Raw genomic sequence first — 24,839 nt, forward strand, 5'->3', positions numbered from 1 at the left:
GTCGACGGAGACGCAAAGACTGGACCGAAAACCCTCGAAAGTCGAGGTAGGCAGTCCCTTCGTCATGACATCGGTGAACTGCTAATCGGTGGGTACATGCAAGACTCGAACACGACCAAGTGCAACGTGCTCCCAGACAAAGTGAATGTCAAGCATGCGCTACTCCTCCGGCGAGTATGTGTGCGCCGCCTCGACTTTGACGCCGTCACCCATCCCCACCTCCGCTCGCCCTGCCCTTCGGGATCCGAACTGGCTTGCTGCGATGCGTGAGGAGTTCGACGCCCTGCAGCGCAACCGTACGTGGCAGCTTGTCCCGCGGCCTCCCCGTGCCAATGTTATCACTGGCAAGTGGGTTTTCCGCCACAAGACTCGCCCCGACAGTTCCCTCGAGCGCTACAAGGTGCGTTGGGTGGTGCGCGGTTTCCGTCAGCGCGCCGGTCTGGACTTCACCGACACCTTCACCCCGGTTGTCAAACCGGGCACGATTCGCGTTGTCCTCCAACTTGCTGTTTCTCGCGCCTGGCCAGTTCACCAGTTCGACGTGTCCAATGCTTTCTTGCATGGCCATCTCGACGAGCAGGTGTTTTGTCAGCAGCCCACTGGTTTCGTCGACACCGACTATCAGACCACGTGTGCTTGCTGTCACTGGCGGAGCTTGAGCCCAAATCATGGGGGGGCATGGGCCGAAGGGGGGGCAAACATAACAAATTTCAGCTTATTTTTGATGGCAAATAGGCCTAATACAAAGAAACATATGCATGGTTTCTTGTGAGCTTGGGGGGCCATGGCCCAGGTTGGCCCCCATGAAGCTCCGCCACTGCTTGTTGTCTCGTTCTCTTTACGGGTTGAAGCAGGCCCCCCGGGCCTGGTACCAACGAATCGCGGCCTTTCTTCAGGAGCAGGGGTTCCGTTCCACACGATCTGATGCCTCCTTGTTTGTTTATCATCAAGGCGCCGCCACCGCGTACCTTCTCCTTTACATCGACGACATCATCCTGACTGCGTCCTCGCCAGTGGTACTTCAGCAGATCACAGCTTGCCTCGGCACCGAGTTCGCCCTCAAGGACTTGGAGGCTCTCCACTACTTCCTCGGCATCGAGGTCATCTGCCGTGCCACTGGCTTCTTTCTGCATCAGCAGAAGTATGCCTCCGAGCTCCTAAAGCGAGCTGGCATGCTTAACTGCAAGCCTGCTTCCACGCCTGTCGACACGAAGGCTAAGGTGTCCGCCGCCGAGGGATCTCCGGCATCCCACGCTCCCTTCTATCACTCCATTGTCGGTGCTCTCCAGTACCTCATCCTGACGCGTCCGGATATTCAGTATGCTGTCCAGCAGGTGTGCCTCCACATGCATGCTCCTCGTGACACCCATTGGGCTCTGGTGAAACGTATTCTTCGGTATATACGTCGCACCACAGCTATGGGTCTCACCTGACGGCATCACCCGACACCAGCCTCGTCGCCTACTCCGACGCCAACTGGGCTGGGTGTCCCGACACTCGGCGCTCCACCTCCGGCTACTGCGTCTACCTCGAGCCCTCTCTGATCTCGTGGTCGTCTAAACGACAACCCACGGTTTCACGAACGAGCGCCGAGGCCGAGTACAGGGCAGTGGCCAACACCGTCGCGGGGTGCTCCTGGCTACGACAGCTGCTTCAGGAGTTGCCATGTGAGGTTCCCAAGGCCACAATTGTCTATTGTGACAACGTGTCTGCGGTCTACCTCTCCGCCAACCCTGTTCATCATCGCCAGACGAAGCATATTGAGCTCGACATTCATTTTGTCCGGGAGCACGTTGCACTTGGTTGTGTTCGAGTCTTGCATGTACCCACCGACCAGCAGTTCGCCGATGTCATGACGAAGGAACTGTCTACCTCAACTTTCGAGGGTTTTCGGTCCAGTCTTTGCATCTCCGGCGACGCTTCGACTGCGGAGGGGTGTTGAGCACGGTTGTCATTGCATGCAGTGGCGGTGCCAGGACCAAAACCTTGTGATGTCAAGCTTTACTGATGATTTTTTTATATATCATAAACAGGAACAAAAAACATCATACTTTATTACAAACAAACATATCTATGCTAGTAGTTTTTTGCTATTATGTATACTTTGATGTGCTGTGAGCATCAATAGGAGACTGTTCTCTATTTTAGGTGATTGTTGTGTGGAATTTGCAACATTTGACATGGACTGCCAGTTCATTACAAATTTATCCATTTATCAAACCAAAGATCTGACAAAATAAATCTATTGCTAAGAAAAACGAAATATGTCATTCTTATTCTTAATAAAACAATCTCTTGATTCCTGAAACCTATTATTATTATTATTATTTCTTTGAACTTTCTTGAAACCTAATATTGCTAGTGAGAGAAAAGAAAAATGCAAGACAAAGAAGAGTATTGCAGCGTTGGCAGATAAATAAAACTTACAAATAGAAGTGGAGGGCCTCGTCCTGATGTTGGATCGGATACAGAGTGGTGACTAGTACAGCAGTATTGATCAATTGATTCTGGCGCACTATGCGTCTGCAGCTCACGGGCTCGCGGCTGCCGGATGGCCGGAGGTGGCCGTGCCTGACGCCTCACATGTCACGTCCAGAGTCCAGGCCAAAGATCGGAGGCGCCGGGCGAAGGATGGGAAGACGCTGCGCCGCGGCGGCTGCCCATGGTCATGCGTTAGTATGGGAGGTTGAAGGAGATCACGTAATTTGGGGATCAACGCTGTTAAAGGATTTTGGACTTCTATTATGGCCCAGTAGTGGCCCAACCAATTGTTACGTAAGCAGAGAATAACAGGATAGACGGGCCTGCCGTATGCAGACCTGTGGTCAACTAGTACGAAAATCCTGTGTAGTCAAGCGACTACGCAGCATGTATATCTGGCGGCTAGGATCTTTTGTATTTACTTCCTAGCTTAGCGATATCTCCCGATTCTTTCCCTGTATAGCGGATACGTTTGAGATCTCGTAGCCCTTGTATCTATATATGTGCCTAGTGCATGATCAATGAGAAATTATCGATGCACACAATCAATTCTACAATATCATCTTGAGATTTTACTAAGTTACCATAGGCGCCTCGTAGTCGACGGGAACGTCTTCTCTCATTGAACACTTATTGCTGGAATTCCCGAAATAAATTCAGTATAAATACGAGCACTAAGACTTGAACCTTGGTGGACTGGGAATACCACTGTCTATCTAACCATCCAATCATAGATTAGTTTGCAATTTATGTTATATTCAGAACATGATTTTTCTGGCGGCCCGCGCCGGTTTCTATCAGGCAAGCCAGCGTCGTTTGATTCTAACAGGTGATCGTGCTATATTCCTGTGTATGATCATCATTCCACTTTTGTATAATGTGTGTGGTACAGATGAAGAGAGTATACGTACACAATCCATACAACCTACTGGGTCCACATATTCTCACCACTACTAGGAAAAAGCTCAGAGTATCTCTACTCCTAATGTCTCAGTTGGTAGTCTCCGTTCCGGATTTATTTTCGTCCCACCATTTTCGTCCGAGTTTTTTTCGTCGACTTTTTTTTGTCGGGTTTTTTCATCCCTCGCACCACCACACCCCCACGCACGCATTAAAAATACCGGTCCGAACGAACCAGCGCTCCACCGCTCCTCCCGATCACGTACCTGCTCCCTCCCTCAATCCCCACCTCCGCCGCCGCACCTGATAACCCACAAGTATAGGGGATTGCAACAGTTTTCGAGGGTAGAGTATTCAACCCAAATTTATTGATTCGACACAAGGGGAGCCAAAGAATATCACTAGTAGAAAACAGGGCTTTGGTTCGGCCAGAAAAGAGCATTAGTACCGGTTGCATTACGAATCGGGACTAATGTAAGCATCAGTCCCGGTTCGAGCGGTTAGGGCACCGTATAGGCATTACTCCCAGTTTAAATGGGACCTTTAGTCCCGGTTGGTGCCACGAACCGGGACAAAAGGGTGCGATGCCCATTAGTACCGGTTCGTGGCACGAACCGGTATTAAAGGTGCCACGAACCGGTACTAATGGGGTTGAGGCATTAGTGCCGGTTCGTGGCACCAACCGGTACTAATGGTGCAATTTTCAAATCCTAACCCTCCCCCCTGTGTATCGCCTTTTCAGTTTTGTAAAAAGCAAAAGAAAATGATAAAAACTTCAAAAGTTAAAATCCTTCGAGATGTAGTTACGTTACTACATCTACTAGTTAGGAAAATTTAAAAACTTAAATTTGGATATGTTTTGCAAAAAATGTAGGGAAAATGTAAAACGGCTATAACTTTTGCATACAATGTCAAAAAAACGTATAATATATCAAAAAACGGCTATAGGTTACTGGCATTGTCTTTCCTTTATATAGGGGCAAAGGTCACCGGCACTGTCTTTCCTTCTCATCTTTTCTTGTGTCATACGACATTGAGTCCTCCAAATTGATAGATGCACAACTGCCTTTACGGAAAGTAGGGTGACACGTCTAGTGAAGTGGTCACCCAAGAGTGGGGCCTAGTATCGCGCATGGGGGAATGCAACCTAAGTTGGGTGAATACGACCTAAAATATGGTGTGGCACAATTATAGAGTGAAATCACTCCCCCCGACAATCATGACGAACTACTTAGGCAGGGTCACCCAAATAATTGCACCCTTCGTAATAGAGGGCACCTCTAGTTTAGATGATCAAAGCCGTCTGTCGGACCACCACCCTCAGGTTGCCCAGACATGAGAGAACGTTGCACAACTTTTTCAGCTAGCCGCAAACATACGTTCATCAAGTGCCAAGATGGTGGTCGCCATGCTCACACCGATATGCTCGTTCGACTTCTTCTCGCATGTTAATCTCAATCTGCGAAGGTCGTACCTGTCCGCCATAATGAGTAGCTGTTGTAGAAATACACACTCTTCCTCATCCGCTGGCTCTACTGGTAGCAAGCCATGGTAGATGAACCCAAGGATCACCTTGAACCCATCATCTACATCTACCACCGTTTGACCGTCATCATGCCTTCCTTAATGGGGCCGAAGAGTGCAATGCCCTCTACACGATAGAGCGGGATAGCAAGATGCAACGGTGGTGGCAAACATATCGCCACCAACTCGTAACACCATGTTGATGTCCTCCCCGGACAGCAGAAGCTTTTTGTGCATGTTAGAAGGTGGCACCGTGCTAGTAAGATGATGCTGGATCGATTAATTCATGAGTAATAAAATAATATAATTGCCATTATACCTGTTCTATGTGTTATTTGTAGTAGTGATAGGATACTTTACTTATACTAGATGTTTAGTTAAGTGTTTTCCCCCATATTTTAGAGCCTTGTTCTGCAGCAAGATCACAAGTATACTTTACTTATAATCATAGCTTCGTACGAAAATCGAATGCCAAGTTGTCGAAACCGTGCTAATAAGAAGATGTGGAGCCGACTTGGCGTTCGATTTTTTTGCGAAATCGGAACCCAAATTCCTATAGACATAGGCCGCATCTGTGTGATTTCAACATGTGATCTTGCTGCATGCCCTTGTGGTCGATCTATTGAGCACCACTTACGATACTTTCTACCGGATTTCTGTACGACACATGTTAACAGCCATCTATCGCTTTCGTTCCATGGGTTGCAGCCATCGATCACAGCTTCGTACGAAAATCGAACGCCAAGTTGTCAAAAGCGTAGTGACTTCGCAATCTCTTCGCATGACGCTTGAAGTGGAAGTGGATGCCATAAAAGTGGAGCAGTACACAACTGGACACGTGAAGTAGCAGCTCCCGAAGAGACTTTCGATCTCACAACTAGTTAAACTGGATCATCGTCCTTGGGAGTCAAAGTGGAAATCGTAACAAGACCAGGTACAATAATGAGTATTTAGCTCGCTTACATGTCACTTTTGCCTATGTGGAGGAGAGAGACATGAAAAAATGATGGGAATCCTAATACTAGTACCATTGCGTAATTGTTTTGTGTACCAACCGGACACAATACCAAGTCATGATTAATCCCAAAGTTGATGACCTCGTCCGCTTAACTGATTTCAGACCAATAAGTCTATGTAATGTCATCTATAAAATTGTGGCTAAGTGCTTGGTGAATAGACTTCGGCCCTTGCTTGATGATATCATCTCACCTTATCAGAGTGCGTTTGTGCCGGGGCGTCTGATAACAGATAATGCACTGCTTGCTTTTGAGTGTCTGCAGTTTCTTCAACATGAGAAAAATCTGGACAATAGTTTCTGTGCGTACAAGCTGGATCTTTCAAAGGCGTATGACAGGGTGGACTGGGGGTTCTTGAAGCAGGCGATGGAAAAGTTGGGCTTCTCTCATCAGTGAGTACAATGGATAATGACATGTGTAACCTCGGTGAGCTATTCAGTAAAATTTAATGGAGCCATCTTGGATTCGTTTGCACCGACGCGAGGGCTTTGGCAAGGTGACCCCCTTTCCCCGTTTTTATTCCTATTCATTGCTGATGGATTGTCTGCACTGCTGAGACAGGGAGTGGAGTGCTACGTCATGAGCTTGCGTTGGTTTCCCCGAAGAGGAAGGGATGATGCAGCAGAGTAGCGTAAGTATTTCCCTCAGTTTTTGAGAACCAAGGTATCAATCCAGTAGGAGCCCACGCTCAAGTTCCTCGTACCTGCACAAAGCGATAGCTACCCGCAACCAACGCGATTAGGGGTTGTCAAGCCCTCCACGGTCACTTACGAGAGTGAGATCTGATAGATAGAATATTTTTGGTATTTTTGATATAAAGATGCAAAGTAAAAAGTAAAAGCAAAGTAAATGGCAAAACAATAAAAATGTGATGGAGATTGATATGATGAGAATAGACCCGGGGGTCATAGGTTTCACTGTGGCTTCTCTTGAGAGCATAACTTTTCTACGGTGGGTGAACAAATTACTGTTGAGCAGTTGACAGAATTGAGCATAGTTATGAGAATACCTAGGCATGATCATGTATATAGGCATCACGTCCGTGACAAGTAGATCGAAACGATTCTGCATCTACTACTATTACTCCACTGATCGACCGCTATCCAGCATGCATCTAGAGTATTAAGTTAAAAACAGAGTAACGCTTTAAGCAAGATGACATGATGTAGAGAGATAAATTCATGCAATATGAAATAAACCCCATCTTGTTATCCTCGATGGCAACGATACAATACGTGTCTTGCTGCCCCTTCTGTCACTGGGAAAGAACACCGCAAGATCGAACCCAAAGCTAAGCACTTCTCCCATGGCAAGAATTACCAATCTAGTTGGCCAAACCAAACGGATAATTCGAAGAGACTTGCAAAGATAACCAATCATATATAAAAGAATTCAGAGAAGATTCAAATATTGTTCATAGATAGACTTGATCATAAAGCCACAATTCATCGGTCTCAACAAACACACCGCAAAAGAAGAAGATTACATCGAATAGATCTCCACGAGAGAGGGGGAGAACATTGTATTGAGATCCAAAAAAAGAGAAGAAGCCATCTAGCTACTAACTATGGACCCGAAGGTCTGAGGTAAACTACTCACACTTCATCGGAGAGGCTATGATGATGTAGAAGCCCTCCGTGATGACGGCCCTCTCCGGCGGAGCTCCGGAACAGGCCCCAAGATGGGATCTCGTGGATACAGAAAGTTGCGGCGGTGAAATTAGGTTTTTGGCTCCTGTTCTGATCGTTTGGGGGTACGTGGGTATATATAGGAGGAAGGAGTACGTCGGTGGAGCACCGAGGGTCCCACGAGGCAGGGGGCACGCCCTAGGGGGGGGGGGGCGCCCCTACCCTCGTGCTCACCTCTTTGCTTCCTTGCAGTAGGGTCCAAGTCTCCTGGATCACGTTCGGTGAGAAAATCACGTTCCCGAAGATTTTATTCCGTTTGGACTCCGTTTGATATTCCGTTTCTTCGAAACACTGAAATAGGCAAAAAACAACAATTCTGGGCTGGGCCTCCGGTTAATAGGTTAGTCCCAAAAATAATATAAAAGTGGAAAATAAAGCTCAATATAGTCCAAAACAGTAGATAATATAGCATGGAGCAATCAAAAATTATAGATACGTTGGAGACGTATCAGGCATCCCCAAGCTTAATTCCTGCTCGTCCTCGAGTAGGTAAATGATAAAAAGAGAATTTTTGATGCGGAGTGCTACTTGGCATAATTTCAATGCAAAATTTCTTAATTGTGGTATGGATATTCAGATTAGAAATATTCAAGACAAAAGTTCATATTGACATAAAGAATAATAACACTTCAAGCATACTAATAAAGTAATTATGTCTTCTCAACAAAATCATATAGTCTGGCTATGCTCTATCTTCAAAACACAAAGTATTCAAATCATGCACAACCCCGATGACAAGCCAAGCAATTGTTTCATACTCTAACTTTTTCAAAACTTTTTCAATCTTCACACAATACATGAGCGTGAGCCATGGACATAGCACTATGTGGAATAGAAGGATGGTTGTGGAGAAGACAAAAAGAGGGGAAGATAGTCTCACATCAACTAGGCGTATCAACGGGCTATGGAGATGCCCATCTAAAGATATCAATGTGAGTGAGTAGGGATTGCCATGCAACGGACGCACTAGAGCTATAAGTATATGAAAGCTCATCAAAAGAAACTAAGTGGATGTGCATCCAACTCGCTTGTTCACGAAGACCTAGGGCAATTTGAGGAAGCCCATCATTGGAATATACAAGCCAAGTTTTATAATGAAAAATTCCCACTAGTATATGAAAGTGACATAACAAGAGACTCTCTATCATGAAGATCATGGTGCTACTTTGAAGCACAAGTGTGGTAAAAGGATAGTAACATTGTCCCTTCTCTCTTTTTCTCTCATTTTTTTATTTGGGCATTTTCTTTTTTTATGGCCTCTTTTTTTCGTCCGGAGTCTCATCCCGACTTATGGGGGAATCATAGTCTCCATCATCCTTTCCTCACTTGGGACAATGCTCTAGAAAATGATGATCATCACACTTTTATTTTTCTTACAACTCAACAATTACAACTCGATACTTAGAACAAATATGACTCTATATGAATGCCTCCGGCGGTGTACCGGGATATGCAATGAATCAAGAGTGACATGTATGAAAGAATATGAATGGTGGATTTGCCACAAATACGATGTCAACTACATGATCATGCTAGCTATATGACAATGATGGAGCGTGTCATAATAAACGGAACAGTGGAAAGTTGCATGGCAATATATCTCGGAATGGCTATGGAAATGCCATGATAGGTAGGTATGGTGGCTGTTTTGAGGAAGGTATATGGTGGGTGTATGATACCGGCGAAAGGTGCGCGATATTAGAGAGGCTAGCAATGGTGGAAGGATGGGAAAAAGTGCATATAATCCATGAACTTAACATTAGTCATAAAGAACTCATATACTTATTGCAAAAATCTAGAAGTTATCAAAGCAAAGTATTACGCGCATGCTCCTAAGGGGATAGATTGGTAGGGAAAGACCATCGCTCATCCCCGACCGCCACTCATAAGGAAGACAATAAATAAATAAATTATGCTCCGACTTCATCATATAACGGTTCACCATACGTGCATGCTACAGGAATCACAAACTTTAACACAAGTATTCTTTAAATTCACAACTACTAAAGTAGCATAACTCTAATATTATCACCTCCATATCTCAAAACAATTATCATGCTTCAATCTTTTCTTAGTATTCAACGCACTCAAAAGAAAATTTCACATATCTTGAACACCAAGCATATTTATATGAAGCAAATTACCATGCTATTAAGACACTCAAAATAATTTAAGTGAAGCATGAGAGATCAATAGTTTCTTTAAAACAAACCACCACCGTGCTCTAAAAGATCTAAGTGAAGCACATAGAGCAAAATTATAACGCTCAAAAGATATAAGCGATGCACATAGAGCAAAACTACATAGCTCAAAAGATATAAGTAAAGCACATAGAGTATTATATCAAAATTTAATTCATAGATGACTCTCTCAAAAGGTGTGTACAGCAAGGATGATTGTGGCATACTAACAAACAAAGACACAAATAATACAAGACGCTCCAAGCAAAACACATATCATGTAGGTGAATAAAAATATATATCTCCAAATAAATTACCGATGGAAGTGGACGAAAGAGGGGATGCCTTTGTTGGGTTTCGTAGTAATTTCAAAAAATATCCTACGCACGCGCAAGATCATGTGATGCATAGCAATGAGAGGGGGAGTATGATCTACATACCTAGTAGATCGACAACGGAAGCGTTTGGTTGATGTAGTCGTACGTCTTCACGATCCAACCGATCAAGTACCGAAACTACGGCACCTCCGAGTTCTAGCACACGTTCAGCTCGATGACGATCCCCGGACTCCGATGCAGCAACGTGTCGGGGAAGAGTTCCGTCAGCACGACGGCGTGGTGACGATCTTGACGTACTACTGCTGCAGGGCTTCGCCTAAGCACCGCTACAATATTATCGAGGACTATGGTGGCTGGGGGCGCCGCACACGGCTAAGGAATAGATCACGTGGATCAACTTGTGTGTCTCTGGGTGCTCCTGCCTCCGTATATAAAGGACTAGAGGGGGGAGGCTGGCCGGCCAAGGAGGGCGCGCCAGGAGAGTCCTACTCCCTCTGGGAGTAGGATCCCCCCCCCCCCAATCCTAGTTGGAATAGGATTCGCGGAGGGGGGAAAAGAGAGAGAGGGGCCGGCCCCCTCTCCTTGTCCTATTCGGACCAAGGCAGGGGAGGGGCGCACGGCCCATGTAGGGCTGCCTCTTCTCTTTTCCACTAAGGCCCATCATGGCCCATTTAGCTCCCGGGGGGTTCCGGTAACCTCCCGGTACTCTGGTAAAATCATGATTTCACCCGGAACACTTCCGGTATCCAAACATAGGCTTCCAATATATCAATCTTTATGTCTCAACCATTTCGAGACTCCTTGTCATGTCCGTGATCACATCCGGGACTCCGAACAACCTTCGATACATCAAAATGCATAAACTCATAATATAACAGTCATCGTAACCTTAAGCGTGCGGACCCTACGGGTTCGAGAACAATGCAGACATGACCGAGACATGTCTCCGGTGAATTACCAATAGCGGGACCTGGATGCCCATATTGGCTCCTACATATTCTACGAAGATCTTTATCGGTCAGACCGCATAACAACATACGTTGTTTCCTTTGTCATCGGTATGTTACTTGCCCGAGATTCGATCGTCGGTATTCCAATACCTAGTTCAATCTCGTTACCGGCAGGTCTCTTTACTCGTTCTGTAATACATCATCCCGCAACTAACTCATTTAGTTGCAATGCTTGCAAGGCTTAAGTGATGTGCTTTATCGAGAGGGCCCAGAGATACCTCTCCGACAATCGGAGTGACAAAACCTAATCTCGAAATACGCCAACCCAACATGTACCTTTGGAGACACCTGTAGTACTCCTTTATAATCACCCAGTTACGTTGTGACGTTTGGTAGTACCCAAAGTGTTCCTCCAGTAAACGGGAGTTGCATAATCTCATAGTTATAGGAACATGTATAAGTCATGAAGAAAGCAATAGCAACATACTAAACGATCGGGTGCTAAGCTAATGGAATGGGTCATGTCAATCAGATCATTCTCTCAATGATGTGATCCCGTTAATCAAATAACAACTCATTGTTCATGGTTAGGAAACATAACCATCTTTGATTAACGAGTTAGTCAAGTAGAGACATACTAGTGACACTTTGTTTGTCTATGTATTCACACATGTATTATGTTTCCGGTTAATACAATTCTAGCATGAATAATAAACATTTATCATGATTATAAGGAAATAAATAATAACTTTATTATTGCCTCTAGGGCATATTTCCTTCAGTCTCCCACTTGCACTAGAGTCAATAATCTAGATTACACAGTAATGATTCTAACACCCATGGAGCCTTGGTGCTGATCATGTTTTGCTCGTGGAAGAGGCTTAGTCAATGGGTCTGCAACATTCAGATCCGTATGTATCTTGCAAATCTCTATGTCTCCCACCTGGACTAGATCCCGGATGGAATTGAAGCATCTCTTGATGTGCTTGGTTCTCTTGTGAAATCTGGATTCCTTTACCAAGGCAATTGCACCAGTATTGTCACAAAAGATTTTCATTGGACCCGATGCACTAGGTATGACACCCAGATCGGATATGAACTCCTTCATCCAGTCTCCTTCATTTGCTGCTTCCGAAGCAGCTATGTACTCCGCTTCACATGTAGATCCCGCTACAACGCTTTGTTTAGAACTGCACCAACTTACAGCCCCACCGTTTAATGTAAACACGTATCCGGTTTGCGATTTAGAATCGTACGGATCAGTGTCAAAGCTTGCATCAACGTAACCTTTTACGATGAGTTCTTTGTCACCTCCATATATGAGAAACGTATCCTTAGTCCTTTTCAGGTATTTCAGGATGTTCTTGACCGCTGTTCAGTGATCTACTCCTGGATTACTTTGGTACCTCCCTGCTAGACTTATAGCAAGGCACACATCAGGTCTGGTACACAGCATTGCATACATGATACATCCTATGGCTGATGCATAGGGAACATCTTTCATATTCTCTCTATCTTCTGCAGTGGTCTGGCATTGAGTCTTACTCAACTTCACACCTTGTAACACAGGCAAGAACCCTTTCTTTGCTTGATCCATTTTGAACTTCTTCAAAACTTTGTCAAGGTATGTGGTTTGTGAAAGTCCAATTAAGCGTCTTGATCTATCTCTATAGATCTTAATGCCTAATATGTAAGCAGCTTCACCGAGGTCTTTCATAGAAAAACTTTTATTCAAGTATCCCTTTATGATATCCAGAAATTCTATATCATTTCCAATTAGTAATATGTATCCACATATAATATCAGAAATGCTACAGAGCTCCCACTCACTTTCTTGTAAATACAGGCTTCTCCAAAAGTCTGTATAAAACCAAATGCTTTGATCACACTATCAAAACATTTATTCCAACTCCGAGAGGCTTGCACCAGTCCATAAATGGATCGCTGGAGCTTGCACACTTTGTTAGCTCCCTTTGGATCGACAAAACTTTCTGGTTGCATCATATATAACTCTTCTTCCAGAAATCCATTCAGGAATGCAGTTTTGACATCCATCTGCCAAATTTCATAATCATAAAATGCGGCAATTGCTAACATGATTCGGACAGACTTAAGCATCGCTACGGGTGAGAAGGTCTCATCATAGTCAATCCCTTGAACTTGCCGAAAACCTTTTGCGACAAGTCAAGCTTTGTAGACAGTAATATTACCGTCAGCGTCAGTCTTCTTCTTGAAGATCCATTTATTCTCAATTGCTTGCCGATCATCGGGCAAGTCAACCAAAGTCCATACTTTGTTCTCATACATGGATCCCATCTCAGATTTCATGGCTTCAAGCCACTTTGCGGAATCTGGGCTCACCATCGCTTCTTCATAGTTCGTAGGTTCATCACGATCTAGTAGCATGACTTCCAGAACGGGATTACTGTACCACTCTGGTGCGGATCTTACTCTGGTTGATCTACGAGGTTCAGTAGTATCTTGTTCTGAAGTTTCATGATCATCATCATTAGCTTCCTCACTAACTGGTGTAGGTGTCATAGAAACAGTTTTGATGTACTACTTTCCAATAAGGGAGCAGGTACAGTTACCTCGTCAAGTTCTACTTTCCTCCCACTCACTTCTTTCGAGAGAAACTCCTTCTCCAGAATGTTTCCGAATTTAGCAACAAAAGTCTTGCCTTCGGATCTGTGATAGAAGGTGTATCCAATAGTTTCCTTTGGATATCCTATAAATACACATTTCTTCGATTTGGGTTCGAGCTTATCAGGTTGAAGCTTTTTCACATAAGCATCGCAGCCCCAAACTTTCAGAAACGACAACTTTGGTTTCTTGCCAAACCACAGTTCATAAGGCGTTGTCTCAACGGATTTTGATGGTGCCCTATTTAACGTGAATGCGGCCGTCTCTAGAGCGTATCCCCAAAACGATAGCGGTAAATCAGTAAGAGACATCATAGATCGCACCATATCTAGTAAAGTATGATTACGACGTTCGGACACACCATTACGCTGAGGTGTTCCGGGTGGCGTGAGTTGCGAAACTATTCCACAATTTTTCAAATGTACACCAAACTCGTAACTCAAATATTCTCCTCCACGATCAGATCGTAGAAAATTTATTTTCTTGTTATGATGATTTTCAACTTCACTCTGAAATTCCTTAAACTTTTCAAATGTTTCAGACTTATGTTTCATTAAGTAGATATACCCATATCTGCTTAAATCATCTGTGAAGGTGAGAAAATAACGATATCCGCCACGAGCCTTAATATTCATCGGACCACATACATCTGTATGTATGATTTCCAACAAATCTGTTGCTCTCTCCATAGTACCGGAGAACGGCGTTTTAGTCATCTTGCCCATGAGGCACGGTTCGCAAGTACCAAGTGATTCATAATCAAGTGGTTCCAAAAGTCCATCAGTTTGGAGTTTCTTCATGCGCTTTACACCGATATGACCTAAACGGCAGTGCCACAAATAAGTTGCACTCACATTATCAACTCTGCATCTTTTGGCTTCAACATTATGAATATGTGTGTTACTACTATCGAGATTCAACAAGAATAGACCACTCTTCAAGGGTGCATGACCATAAAAGATATTACTCATATAAACAGAACAACCATTATTCTCTGATTTAAATGAATAACCGTCTCGCATCAAACAAGATCCAGATATAAAGTTCATGCTTAACGCTGGCACCAAATAACAATTATTTAGGTCTAATACTAATCCCGAAGGTAGATGTAGAGGTAGCGTGTTGACTGCGATCACATCGACTTTGGAACCGTTTCCCACGCGCATCGTCACCTCGTCCTTAACCAATCTTCGCTTGATCCGTAGTCCCTGTTTCGAGTTGCAAATATTAGCAACAGAACCAGTATCAAATACCCAGGTGCTACTGCGAGCATTAGTAAGGTACACATCAATAACATGTATATCACATATACCTTTGTTCACCTTGCCATCCTTCTTATCCGCCAAATACTTGGGGCAGTTCCGCTTCCAGTGACCAGTCTACTTGCAATAGAAGCACTCAGTTTCAGGCTTAGGTCCAGGTTTGAGTTTCTTCTCTTGAGTAGCAACTTGCTTGCCGTTCTTTTTGAAGTTCCCCTTCTTCTTCCCTTTGCCCTTTTTCTTGAAACTAGTGGTCTTGTTGACCATCAACACTTGATGCTCCTTCTTGATTTCTACCTCCGCAGCTTTCAGCATCGCGAAGAGCTCGGGAATAGTCTTATTCATCCCTTGCATATTATAGTTCATCACGAAGCTCTTGTAGCTTGGTGGCAGTGATTGGAGAATTCTGTCAATGACGCAATCATCTGGAAGATTAACTCCCAATTGAATCAAGTGATTATTATACCCAGACATTTTGAGTATATGCTCACTAACAGAACTGTTCTCTTCCATCTTGCAGCTATAGAACTTATTGGAGACTTCATATCTCTCAATCCGGGATTTGCTTGAAATATTAACTTCAACTCCTGGAACATCTCATATGCTCCATGACGTTCAAAACGTCGTTGAAGTCCCGATTCTAAGCCGTAAAGCATGGCACACTGAACTATCGAGTAGTCATCAGCTTTGCTCTGCCAGACGTTCATAACATCCGGCGTTGCTCCTGCAGCAGGCCTGGCACCAAGCGGTGCTTCCAGGACGTAATTCTTCTGTGCAGCAATGAGGATAATCCTCAAGTTACGGACCCAGTCCGTGTAATTGCTACCATCATCTTTCAACTTTGCTTTCTCAAGGAACGCATTAAAATTCAACGGAACAACATCACGAGCCATCTATCTACAATCAAACATAAACAAGCAAGATACTAATCAGGTACTAAGTTTCATGATAAATTTAAGTTCAGTTAATTTACTTAAAGAACTCCCACTTAGACAGACATCCCTCTAATCCTCTAAGTGATTACGTGATCCAAATCAACTAAACCATGTCCGATCATCACGTGAGATGGAGTAGTTTCATTGGTGAACATCATTATGTTGATCATATCTACTATATGATTCACGCTCGACCTTTCGGTCTCCGTGTTCCGAGGCCATATCTGTATATGCTTGGCTCGTCACGTATAACCTGAGTATTCCGCGTGTGCAACTGTTTTGCACCCGTTGTATTTGAACGTAGAACCTATCACACCCGATCATCACGTGGTGTCTCAACACGAAGAACTTCCGCAACGGTGCATACTCAGGGAGAACACTTCTTGATAATTTAGTGAGAGATCATCTTATAATGCTACCGTCAATCAAAGCAAGATAAGATGCATAAAAGATAAACATCACATGCAATCAATATAAGTGATATGATATGGCCATCATCATCTTGTGCTTGTGATCTCCATCTCCGAAGCACCGTCGTGATCACCATCGTCACCGGCGTGACACCTTGATCTCCATCGTAGCATCGTTGTCGTCTCGCCAAGCTTGTGCGTCTACGACTATCGCTACCGTTTAGTGATAAAGTAAAGCATTACATCGCGATTGCATTGCATACAATAAAGCGACAACCATATGGCTCCTGTCGGTTGCCGATAACTCGGTTACAAAACATGATCATCTCATACAATAAAATTCAGCATCATGTCTTGACCATATCACATCACAACATGCCCTGCAAAAACAAGTTAGACGTCCTCTACTTTGTTGTTGCAAGTTTTACGTGGCTGCTACGGGCTTAAGTAAGAACCAATCTCACCTACGCATCAAAACCACAATGATAGTTTGTCAATTTGACTCCGTTTTAACCTTCGCAAGGACCGGGTATAGCCACACTTGGTTCAACTAAAATTGGAGAAACTGTCACCCACAAGCCACCTCTGTGCAAAGCACGTCGGGAGAACCGGTCTCGCGTAAGCGTACGCGTAATGTCGGTCTGGGCCGCTTCATCCAACAATACCGCCGAACCAAAGTATGACATGCTGGTAGGAAGTATGACTTATATCGCCCACAACTCAGTTGTGTTCTACTCGTGCATATAACATCAACATATAAAACCTAGGCTCGGATGCTACTGCTGGGTTTCGTAGTAATTTCAAAAAAATTCCTACGCACACGCAAGATCATGTGATGCATAGCAACGAGAGGGGGAGTATGACCTACATACCTAGTAGATCGACAACGGAAGCGTTTGATTGATGTAGTCGTACGTCTTCACGATCAGACCGATCAAGTACCGAAACTACGGCACCTCCGAGTTCTAGCACACATTCAGCTCGATGACGATCCCCGGACTCCGATCCAGCAAAGTGCCGGGGAAGAGTTCCGTCAGCACGACGGCGTGGTGACGATCTTGACGTACTACTGCTGCAGGGCTTCGCCTAAGCACCGCTACAATATTATCGAGGACTATGGTGGCTGGGGGCGCCGCACACGGCTAAGGAATAGATCACGTGGATCAACTTGTGTGTCTCTAGGGTGCTCCCGCCTCCGTATATAAAGGACTAGAGGGGGGAGGCTGGCCGGCCAAGGAGGGCGTGCCAGGAGAGTCCTACTCCCTCTGGGAGTAGGATTCCCCCCCCCCCCAATCCTAGTTGGAATAGGATTCGCGGAGGAAGGAAAAGAGAGAGAGGGGCCGGCCCCCTCTCCTTATCCTATTCGGACCAAGGCAGGGGAGGGGCGCGCGGCCCATGTAGGGCTGCCTCTTCTCTTTTCCACTAAGGCCCATCATGGCCCATTTAGCTCCCGGGGGGTTCCAGTAACCTCCCGGTACTCCGGTAAAATCCCGATTTCACCCGGAACACTTCCGGTATCCAAACATAGGCTTCCAATATATCAATCTTTATGTCTCGACCATTTCGAGACTCCTCGTCATGTCCGTGATCACATCCGGGACTCCGAACAACCTTAGGTACATAAAAATGCATAAACTCGTAATATAACAGTCATCGTAACCTTAAGCGTGCGGACCCTATGGGTTCGAGAACAATGCAGACATGACCGAGACATGTCTCCGGTCAATAACCAATAGAGGGACCTGGATGCCCATATTGGCTCCTACATATTCTACGAAGATCTTTATCGGTCAGACCGCATAACAACATACGTTGTTCCCTTTGTCATCGGTATGTTACTTGCCCGAGATTCGATCGTCGGTATTCCAATACCTAGTTCAATCTTGTTACCGGCAAGTCTCTTTACTCGTTCTGTAATACATCATCCCGCAACTAACTCATTTAGTTGCAATGCTTGCAAGGCTTAAGTGATGTGCTTTACCGAGAGGGCCCAGAGATACCTCTCCGACAATCGGAGTGACAAAACCTAATCTAGAAATACGCCAACCCAACATGTACCTTTGGAGACACCTGTAGTACTCCTTTATAATCACCCAGTTACGTTGTGACGTTTGGTAGTACCCAAAGTGTTCCTCCAGTAAACGGGAGTTGCATAATCTCATAGTTATAGGAACATGTATAAGTCATGAAGAAAGCAATAGCAACATACTAAACGATCGTGTGCTAAGCTAATGGAATGGGTCATGTCAATCAGATCATTCTCTCAATGATGTGATCCCGTTAATCAAATAACAACTCATTGTTCATGGTTAGGAAACATAACCATCTTTGATTAACGAGTTAGTCAAGTAGAGGCATACTAGTGACACTTTGTTTGTCTATGTATTCACACATGTATTATTTTTCTGGTTAATACAATTCTAGCATGAATAATAAACATTTATCATGATTATAAGGAAATAAATAATAACTTTATTATTGCCTCTAGGGCATATTTCCTTCAGCCTTCTGGGGCATCCCCAAGCTTTGACTTTTTGGTGTCCTTGGATTATCTTGGGGGTGCCATGGGCATCCCCAAGCTTAGGCTCTTGCCACTCCTTGTCCCATAATCCATCAAAAGAACTCACCCAAAACTTGAAAACTTCACAATACAAAACTCAAAATAGAAAACCCGTGAGCTCTGTTAGCGAAAGAAAACAAAAGACCACTTGAAGGTACTGTAATGAACTCATTCTTTATTTGTATTGGTGTTAAACCTACTGTATTCCAACTTCTCTATGGATTATAAACTATTTTACTAGCCATAGATTCATCAAAATAAGCAAACAACACACGAAAAACAGAATCTGTCAAAAACAGAACAGTCTGTAGTAATCTGTAGCTAGCGCAAGATCTGGAATCCCAAAAATTATAAAATAAATTGCGGGACATGAGGAATTTATCTATTAATCATCTACAAAAATAATTAACTAAATAGCACTCTTCAAATAAAAATGACAGCAGTTCTCGTGAGCGCTAAAGATTCTGTTTTTTACAGCAAGTTCAATAAGACTTTCCCCAAGTCTTCCCAACGGTTCTACTTGGCACAAACACTAATTAAACACAAAAAATACAACCAAAACAGAGGATAAATATTTTATTTATTACTAAACAGGAGCAAAAAGTAAGGAACAAAAATAAAATTGGGTTGCCTCCCAACAAGCGCTATCGTTTAAAGCCCCTAGCTAGGCATAACGAGCAAGAATAGATCTAGGTATTGCCATCTTTGGAAGGCAATCCATAAGTGGCTCTCATGATGGTTTCATATGGCAATTTTATTTTCTTTCTTGGAAAGTGTTCCATGCCCTTTTTTAATGGAAATTGGAATCTAATATTCCCTTCCTTCATATCAATAATCGCACCAACCGTTCTAAGGAAAGATCTACCAAGAATAATAGGGCATGAAGGATTGCAATCTATATCAAGAACAATGAAATCTACGGGCACATAATTCCTATTTGCAACGATAAGAACATCATTAATTCTTCCCATAGGTTTCTTAATAGTGAAATCCGCAAGATGCAAGTTTAGAGAGCAATCATCAAGATCGCAGAAATCTAGCAAATCACTCAATGTTTTGGGGATAGTGGAGACACTAGCACCCAAATCACACAAAGCATAAAACTCATGATCTTTAATTTTAATTTTGATAGTTGGTTCCCACTCATCATAGAGTTTTCTAGGGACAGAGACTTTCAACTCAAATTTTTCTTCATAAGATTGCATCAAGGCATCAACAATATGTTCGGTGAAGGCTTACTTTTGACTATAAGCATGCGGAGAATTTAGCACGGATTGCAACAAGGAAATACAATCAATCAAAGAGAAACTTCGATAATTAAATTCCTTGAAATCCAATATAGTGGGTTTAGCAACATCTAAATTTTTATTTCTCTCAATCCCACTTTCGTCAATTTCATCATAAAGATCTAAATACTCTGAATTTTTGGAACGCATTCTAGGTAAAGGAAGATCATATTCAGTTTCATCAAGATTCATATTGCAAAACAAAGATTTGATAGGGGACACATCAATAACTTTTAGATCTTCATCTTGATTTTCAAAAGTATTCGGTTTAGCAGCCATCTTATTGACTAAGGTGGCTTGCATGTCCGAAATTTCAGCAGTCATCTTGTCTAGACAAGCAATTTGGGATCTTATACCCTCAAATTCTTTAGACATATCATCAAGCTCTTTATTCATATAACTCATAAAGCTTTTTTGTTCCTTAAGCTCGTTTCTAAATAAATTATTATGCTCAAATTGCAAAACCATAAACTTCCTAACGTTGTTTTCGATCTCCTCTAACCTTTTAAGGTGAAGATCACCAAATCTTGGTTAAGCCATCGCGACAAGCAAGCAATCTAACACATGAGCAAACAAAAGCAAACGAGCAAAAAGAGGCAAATAGAGAGGGATGATAGGGAGAGAGAGGGCGAATAAAACGGCAAGGGTGAATTGGGGGGGAGAGGGAAACGATAGTCAAATGGCAAATAATGTAATGCCAGAGATAGGGATTGTGATGGGTACTTGGTATGTTGACTTTTTGCGTAGACTCCCCGGCAACGGCGCCAGAAATGGCTCATTGTCGGGAGTCAAATCTTGACTTGCGCGAACCTCCCCGGCAACGGCACCAGAAATCCTTCTTGCTACGTCTTGAGCTTGCGTTGGTTTTCCCTAAAGAGGAAGGGATGATGCAACAGAGTAGTGTAAGTATTTCCCTCAGTTTTTGAGAACCAAGGTATCAATCCAGTAGGAGCCCACGCTCAAGTCCCTCGTACCTGCACAAAGCGATAGCTACCCGCAACCAATGCGATTAGGGGTTGTCAAGCCCTTCACGGTCACTTACGAGAGTGAGATCTGATAGATAGAATATTTTTAGTTTTTTTGATATAAAGATGCAAAGTAAAAAGTAAAAGCAAAGTAAATGGCAAAACAATATAAAAGTGATAGAGATTGATATGATGAGAATAGACCCGGGGGCCATAGGTTTCACTAGTGGCTTCTCTCGAGAGCATAAGTTTTCTACGGTGGGTGAACAAATTACTGTTGAGCAATTGACAGAATTGAGCATAGTTATGAGAATATCTAGACATGATCATGTATATAGGCATCACGTCCGTGACAAGTAGATCAAAACGATTCTGCATCTACTACTATTACTCCTCTGATCGACCGCTATCCAGCATGCATCTAGAGTATTAAGTTAAAAACAGAGTAACGCTTTAAGCAAGATGACATGATGTAGAGAGATAAATTCATGCAATATGAAATAAACCCCATCTTGTTATCCTCGATGGCAACGATACAATACGTGTCTTGCTGCCCCTTCTGTCACTGGGAAAGAACACCGCAAGATCGAACCCAAAGCTAAGCACTTCTCCCATGGCAAGAACTACCAATCTAGTTGGCCAAACCAAACGGATAATTCGAAGAGACTTGCAAAGATAACCAATCATACATAAAAGAATTCATAGAAGATTCAAATATTGTTCATAGATAGACTTGATCATAAACCCACAATTCATCGGTCTCAACAAACACACCGCAAAAGAAGAAGATTACATCGAATAGATCTCCACGAGAGACGGGGAGAACATTGTATTGAGATCAAAAAAGAGAGAAGAAGCCATCTAGCTACTAACTATGGACCCGAAGGTCTGAGGTAAACTACTCACACTTCATCGGAGAGGCTATGATGATGTAGAAGCCCTCCGTGATGACGGCCCTCTCCGGCGGAGCTCCGGAACAGGCCCCAAGATGGGATCTCATGGATACAGAAAGTTGCGGCGGTGGAATTAGGTTTTTGGCTCCTGTTCTGATCGTTTGGGGGTACGTGGGTATATATAGGAGGAAGGAGTACGTCGGTGGAGCACCAAGGGTCCCACGAGGCAGGGGGCGTGCCCTAGGGGAGGGGTTGCGCCCCCTACCCTTGTGAGAACCTCTTTGCTTCCTTGCAGTAGGGTCCAAGTCTCCTGGATCATGTTCGGTGAGAAAATCACGTTCCCGAAGATTTTATTTCGTTTGATATTCCGTTTCTTCGAAACACTGAAATAGGCAAAAAACAGCAATTCTGGGTTGGGCCTCCGGTTAATAGGTTAGTTCCAAAAATAATATAAAAATGGAAAATAAAGCCCAATATAGTCCAAAACAGTAGATAATATAGTATGGAGCAATCAAAAATTATAGATACGTTGGAAACGTATCATGGAGACGCAAGCTTTCCAACCAATCAAAATATGTAGCCGTGCACCAGGAATATCACATCTATTGTTCGTCGATGATACCCTTCTATTCTTCAAAGCTAATGCCGACCAGGCTATTTATGTGAAGAATGTTATACATAGATACGCGAGGGCCACGGGCCAGCTCATAAACCCACAAAAGTGCTCTATTCAGTTTGGTGATAGTTGCCCCTTGGTGATGCAGGCGGTGGTCAGACAGGAATTGCAGGTGCAAAAATCCGAGTTTGAAGGGAAGTACCTTGGATTGCCAACACCAGATGGTCGTATGCACAAGGGGAAATTCCAGATGTTGCAGGCGAGTTTGACCAAAAGAAAAATGGCATGGGGTGACACTCTCTCGCAGGCAGGGAAGGAGACTTTGATAAATTCCGTCCTGCAGGCAATTCCTACTTATATTTTGGGAGTGTTCAAATTGCCGTGCTCGGTTTGCGAGGACCTCACACGCTTAGTGAGGAACTTTTGGTGGGGTTCAAAGCATGGGCAGCGAAAGACGCATTAGCGAGCATGGGAGAAAATAATTGAACCAAAGGCCAAGGGGGGACTTGGCTTCCGTGACTTCCGCATCTTCAACCAGGCCTTGCTTGCTCGTCAAGCCTGGCGGCTACTCACCAGACCGGATTCCTTATGCTCTCAAGTATTGAAAGCAAAATATTATCCTAACGGGTCCCTTGAGGATACGGTTTTTTCAGGCAATGCGTCCCCAACATGGCACGCGATCCAACATGGCCTCGAGTTGCTTAAGCAGGGGCTTGTGTGGCGAGTGGGCAACGGTGCGAGTATCCGCATATGGCGGGACCCTGGATCTCGCGGCCCACGTCCTATAGGCCAATCACGGCGTGTGGCACATGCCGGCTCCGGCGAGTGTTAGAACTCCTCGAGGACAACGGTCGATGGCGGGTAGGTCTCCTTCAACAATTCTTCACCACCCCGGATGTGGAATGCATCTTGTCGATCAAAACCAGCCCGCAAGGACTGGATGACGTCCTAGCTTGGGCCCCTGACACCCGTGGCATCTTCACTGTACGCGGCGCGTACAACCTTGCCCTGGAAGGGCGAACCAGCACCGCCATGTGCTCCACGAGCAGGGCACCGGACGGCACTCGTGCCGTCTTGAAGGCAGTGTGGGGGTGCCCTGCTCCCCCGAAGGTACGAGTATTTGCATGGCGTGTTACAACGAACTCGCTGGCCACTCTTGAAAATAAGCTTAAGCAAAAGCTCGAGGTCTCTAATATTTGTGTTTTATGTGGAATGGAGCGGGAGGACACATTCCATGCCTTATGCAGGTGTCCCTTGGCGCGGCGATTATGATGGCGATGGCGAGCACATGGAGCATGCCAAAGGTGGATTCCATCGCCAACACAGGCTCAGAATGGATTATTCATCTGCTGGATGGGTGTACCGATGCTGAACGCCTATCAATTATAATGACCCTGTGGCGGAACTGGTACGTTAGAAATGAAGTCTATCATGAGAAGCCGGCGCCTCCCGTTGATGCATCTTGCAGGTTCCTCTCTGGATACATTGAAACACTGCTCAATATTCAGCAACACCCCCACAGCTGATGTTGTTAAGGGGAAGACAGCCATCTCCTACGGTGGATGGAGGGAGAAAGGAAAAACAAAAGCTCTCACGACGACCTGCACGCTAGCGCCGGAACGCTGGATAAAACCGCCATTGGGGTGGGCGAAGCTAAATGTTGATGGCTCATGGAAGGAAGAGGAAGGTACAGGAGGCGCAGGAATGATTTTGCGCGACCATCATGGTGCCATCATTTTTGCGTCGTGCAGGTTCATTCAGAGATGTTCGAGTGCTCTCGAGGCCGAGGTAGCGGCATGCATGGAGGGAGTGGCCCTGGCTCTTGAATGGAGCACTGAAAGTCTCATCGTCGAGACGGACTGCACGACGGCGGCGCGCATGATCAGCGACCCTACGGCCAATAGGTCACCTGTAGCAGCTATGGTGGGAGAAACAAGACAGCTTCTTGCTGGTCGTCAGCATGAAATACGAGTCGTCCGGAGAGACCAGAATAAGGCTAGTAATGCACTTGCTCAAATGGGCCTCTCGTTGCCCAAAACTGCTGTGTGGCTTCGGTGCGCTCCTGAAGATGTTGACGTTTTGTGTCAACAAGACTTGAATGACCTTGCTTAAGTAATGGAAGTGTTTAATTCGCAAAAGAAAAAAAAATTCCAACTCCCTACTGGGAATTTTCCTACGGATGAAAACTTATGGAT

This window comes from Triticum dicoccoides, chromosome 7A (genome assembly GCF_002162155.2).
Source record: "Triticum dicoccoides isolate Atlit2015 ecotype Zavitan chromosome 7A, WEW_v2.0, whole genome shotgun sequence".
Classification (NCBI taxonomy): Eukaryota; Viridiplantae; Streptophyta; class Magnoliopsida; order Poales; family Poaceae; genus Triticum; species Triticum dicoccoides.